Source organism: Gossypium arboreum, chromosome 8, assembly GCF_025698485.1.
Source record: "Gossypium arboreum isolate Shixiya-1 chromosome 8, ASM2569848v2, whole genome shotgun sequence".
Taxonomy (NCBI): domain Eukaryota; kingdom Viridiplantae; phylum Streptophyta; class Magnoliopsida; order Malvales; family Malvaceae; genus Gossypium; species Gossypium arboreum.
This window is the reverse complement of record NC_069077.1, coordinates 48,888,921-48,894,572: the sequence shown is the minus strand read 5'-3', so window position 1 is coordinate 48,894,572 and position 5,652 is coordinate 48,888,921.

The following is a 5,652-nucleotide window of genomic DNA, read 5'->3' as shown; positions in this document are numbered from 1 at the left end:
GGGTTTGTTTTAATTAACTAATTATTTAAACTAAGAACGCACAGAGAAAAGAATTGGGGAATTGCTTTTGAGAAAATCGATTGACTTGAGACAATACCTAAGGAAAAATCCACCTAGACTTTACTTGTTATTCTGGCTCCGAATCGGACGATTTATTCATTCAACTTGTTCCGTAGAGATCCCTAAGTTATGTTATTATCCCTATTGAAGACTAATAACATCTACTCCCTAGATTGGATAACTGAGACTTTTCTCTAATTAACACTCTAGGGTTGCATTTACTCGATCTATGGATTCCCTTATTAGGTTTCATCCTAATCCGGAAAAATCCTGTCACCTTATTTCTAGGCACGCAATCAACTCCGCTTAATTATGGCAAATGTACTCTTAGACAGGGTCTATTCCTCCTCTGAATAAGAGCGTGTCTTGAATTAGTATCCTGGGATATCAAAACAAGAATTAAGAACACAAAATTAAGAACAAGTTAAATATTTATCATACGATTCAGAAAATAATAACAAGATTCGTCTTAGGTTTCATTCCCATTAGGTATTTAGGGGATTTAGTTCATAACTAAATAAGAAAACATCTCAAAAGAATAAAGAATACAAAACATAAAGAAAACCCAAAACTCCTGAAGGGAAATTGAAGAGAGATATTCAGTCTTGATGCTGAATCCGGCTTCTGAGATGGACCAATCAGCTTCCTTAGGGTAATTCCTTACCCCTCTTCTCTGTCTCCCTTTTCCTCCACCTCTAGTGCGTATTTATAGGCTTTGGAATGCCTAGAAACCCTCAAAATTGGCCTTTTCCGAATTGGACTCAACTTGGGCTCGACAGGGACACGCCCGTGGCACATGCCAGTGTTCGATTACTTTAGTCCATGTTCGAGCCTACCAAATTGACATGGCCATGCGGTCTGCCCATGTGAGGAGGTCCAGGCCGTGTTGATTTCATACGTTGGCCCATTTTCTCCGTTTTTAGCCCGTTTCTCATTCCTTTCGCTCTCTTATGCTCTCCTAAGTATAAAACATGAAATTAAAGTATTAGGAGCATCGAATTCACTAATTCTAATGAGAAATCATCCATAAAATGCATTAAACATGGGGTAAAAATATGTATAATTTAAGGTTTATCACCCAGATAGGCCTAAGCCCATGAAATCGCTCATGGGGCCTTTACTGTCAAACGTCCACGTGTTATGCATTCGAATCACAACAAGAGCAAGCACACACTCGTATAGTGTCTAAAGATCAGTTTTTCAGTTTTTTCAATTTACAGCTACTACAGTGTGATTACACACCTGTTTGCGAAAAGAGCGCAATCCCCATAAACACCTAGAATCAAACACGACCCAATGTCAGTCCTTAAACTAGTAAGATTACACACCCTCTTACAAACACTTAATCATCAATAATACATGTTACCTACCTTGGTTGAGCAAAAATAATTTACACCCCCTTTAAACCAGTGATCTTAATTGACTTCCAAAACCTTGACAGAATCTGTATTACATTTTAGTCTTATTAACTTTCACCATGAACGCAAATAACTATGACCAAAATATCAAGAACTTACCACCACATACACTAAGAATGAATGGTAGGAGTAATCGGGATAACAGAGGCAAAATGGAATGGTTGTACCTTAATCAGAGAACATCAATACCCGGAGGTGTTAGATGAAACTATTAGTGTGATCAAAAGAGAGGAAGAATTACCACTTACCTACACAAGTCGAAAAATAATAGCCTAGAACTGAAGGAGTAGAAGGAGAAGTATTTGGCTTGATCCCTAGTTCAATGAAGAAAGAGTTGTGAAGGAAGACAGAAATGGGAAAGAGTAGATGTATACAGTTTAGACAAAGCAAGCCGAGAAACTTGACAAAAGCCAAAGGAATAGAGATGAGGAGAGAAAGGGGGTATTCGGCCATAGCAAACGAAGATGAAGAGAGGGAAGGACAACAACAAAAGTAGTAGGTCAAAGTTTGAGAGGGGGAAAGGTAGAGAGCATTTGGTCATAGAACCAAAAAAAAAAAAAGATTGCCAAAAATAGAAGAGAAGATAACCGAATGGTCTTTTGCGATGGTCAGCCCCAATAAGAGAAGAAGTACATACCCAAACCAAAAATGCCGAGAAGAAACTAACCTGAAACACCCTATCAGTAATCGGTTTTCAGAGAACAAAAGAAAAGAACCAAAACTGCTCCCTAAACGAAATAGAGTACTTCCACTTACCACAGCCAAAACTCTAGAGTGCCACAGTGTGATTACACACCTATTTGCAAAAATAGCGCAATCCCCACGAACACCAACCTAGAATCAAACACAGCCCAATGTTAGTCCTTAAACCATTAAGGTTAAATGCCCTCTTACAAGCACTTAATCCTCAATAATACACGTTACCTACCTTGTTTGAGCAAATACGATTTACTCTCCCTTTAAACCAGTGATCTCAATTGACTTCCAAAACCTGGGCAGAATCTGCATTGCATCTTACTCTTATTAACTTTCACCATGAACGCAAATAACTATAACCAAAATATCAAGAACTTACCATCACGTAAACTAAGAATAGATGATAAGAGTAATCAGCCTAAACCACACAAGAGTCGAATTCACAAGATAACAGAGACAAAAAGGAATGGTTATACCTTAATCAGAAAACATCAATACTGGGAGGCGTTAGATCAAACTATTAGTGTGACCGAAAGAGAGGAAGAATTGCCACTTACCTACACAAGTCAAAAAAAAATAGCCCAGAATCGAAATAGTAGAAGGAGAAGTATTTGGCTTGGTCCCTAGTTGCAATGAAGAAAAAGTTGTGAGGGAAGACAAAAATAGGGAAGAGTAGATGTATACGGTTTAGAAAAAGCAAGAGGGGAAACTTGAAAAAAGCCGAATGAATAGAGATGAGGAGAGAAAGGGGGTACTTGGCCACAACAAACCAAGATGAAGAGAGGGAAGAACAACAACAAAAGTAGTAGGTCAAAGTTTGAGAGGGGGAGATGTAGAGACCATTCGGTCACAGAACCAAAAAGAAAGAATAAGATTGCCAAAAACAGAAGAGGAGATACCCAAATGGTCTTTCGCTATGGTCATCCCCAAGAAGAGAATAAGTACACACCCAAACCAAAAATGTCGAGAAGAAACTAACCCAAAACACCCTATCACTAATCGGTTTTCAGAGAACAAAAGAAAAGAACCAAAAATGCTCCCTAAACAAAATAGAGTACTTCCACTTACCACAACCAAAACTCTAGAGTGCCACAGTTCAAATTTGGCACACTACTGCCTCTCCCTCACTTCCCACAATTTTCTCCATAATATCCTCCTCAAATTCGGCTACACACTTCCTTTCACCCCTCAAACACTCAAACTACCCATAAGCATTAGAAACGCATTGACATACAACTTCTTACATGGCACATTAGCAAAATAAATACTCCTTGTGCTCCACAGGACTTGAACTCAAGGCCTTTAGCAGCAGTGACACGTCATTTGTCTCTGGACTAGCAGTCCCTTTTTGTCGTACTTTACCCAAATTTATTTAAGAGGCCTATTGACCAGAGACAGGTTTAATTCAAGTAAAAACAAAATTTTGTACAAGCCAAAGCTTGAACTCAGGACTTTTCCAATACTCCTTAAGACCCTCAACCACTGAAGCGAAGATACATTTATGCAGCACAACATATAAAACAATTACTTAGATTTTTGGGGCGTTACAGTCAACCAATCCATACCCAAAATCACATCGAATTCATCTAACGGTAAAAGCATCAAATCGATTAGAAAATAGTAACCCTGAGTCATCAAAGGACAATTCTTGCAAACTTTATCAACTAGGACATACTGGCTTAAGGGGTTCAATACTTTAATCACAAATTCAGTTGACTCAATAGGTAAACTCTTACTAGACACTAAATTCTTACAAACATATGAATGAGTCAATCCATGATCAAACAAAGCAATTACACCAGTTTCATAAAGAGAAAATGTACCGGTATTAACATCTAGTGATGACGCATCATTGCGAGCACGCATGGCATAGGCTCTAGCTAGTGTTCGAGCCTCAGATCTCACCGTAGAGTCCTTTGTCGCACCCTTGCTACTAGTCACATTTCTAGCATTTCAAGATGGTCTCCCTCTAGTAGTTGTATTACTTGACCTCGTATTTAGAAATTTCTCTTTCTGAGGTAACTTAGAACAATCCCAAATTGTAGCAGACCGATTTTGGGGCTAGTCATAATAGTGGTTTCGGGACGATGAATCTGACATAGAAATATCCATTTTTATTATATTTTGATGGTCTACAATTTTATGGAGCTATTTTTTGAAAATATCGTTCAAAAATTTTGATGTTCGGGCACTCAATTTAGTCAAAAGGACTAAATTGTAAAAAGTGCAAAGGTTGAGTTCTACTTGTTAAAAGTGTCCAATTGCTATTAGATTTTAACTTAGAGGTCCTTATATGATAATTAGACTATTTATTAAGTTAGTGGACAAAAATGGATATGGTGAGATAAAATTTTAAAGTTTGATAAAAAGGGCATTTTGGTCATTTGGTAAATAAAAGAATAAAAAGGGAAAATGAAGCCAAAATTTGTCCATCTTCTCCAACCCTTTGCCAAAATTTTCAAGCTCTCCATAGCTAGGGTTTTTTCATCTTTCAAGCTTGATAGTAAGTGCTTTCTAGCCCCGTTTTTAATGTTTTTTTACATTTTTGAAGTCCTCGTAACCTGTTTACCTATTTCTACCATTATTTTGAAGTAGGGTTCATGTTTAAAAATTTACCCATGTGAGACACGCATGTATTTTTATTTTTGATGGAAGATATTTATGTTTAATGTGTGATAAATAACTTTTACTATGTGATTTTTTATGAAAATACCTAAAAAGGACTTATTTGTAAAAAGTTACAAAATGGGTAGTAAAAATTTGATTTGATGAAAAATGTGAGCTGATATGAGCATATTTATGGTTCAGCTAGGCTTGGGTAACAAAGAAATTAAGTGCATTTCATTTTACGAGCCTAAAGACTAAAACGTAAATATGTCAAAGTTTAGGGGAAAAAATGTAATTTTTTATAAGTTGATTTTTGGACAGCATTGAGTAATGTGATAATTAAATACGTTAAATTTGCTATTATAGATCAAAAAAATGAAGTTCAAACCTTGATCGAGGGAAAAACAACGTTTTTGACGACTAGGTCCATTTCTTACCATTTTGTACTGAGGTAAGTTTATGTGTAAATAATGCAATGTTGTATTATGTATTTAATGCATAATATTGCATAAATTGTACGATTTTTCTATGGAAATATTCAACGAAGTTTTGACGATGAGAAAATCCCAGTTGAACCTTAGGAATAAATTAGGATACAAGTGACATGTCACTAGGATACCATGTGTTATGTGATCTATGTGGATCTGGGTGTTGGCCATGTACATCCTACTAGTGGCTGGGTAGTTTGGCATGTGTTGCGGATACCTAATAGCTTGTGTGAGCAGCCTGCGTAGTTATATCTTGACTGATAGCTTGTGTGAGCAGGCCCGTGATTAGCTCGCGTGTGAGCCCTATGTGTTATGAAATATGAGGTAGCATTGGCTACATATGTGGCACTTATGTGCAAGACCTTCCATGTATCCGATAGTAT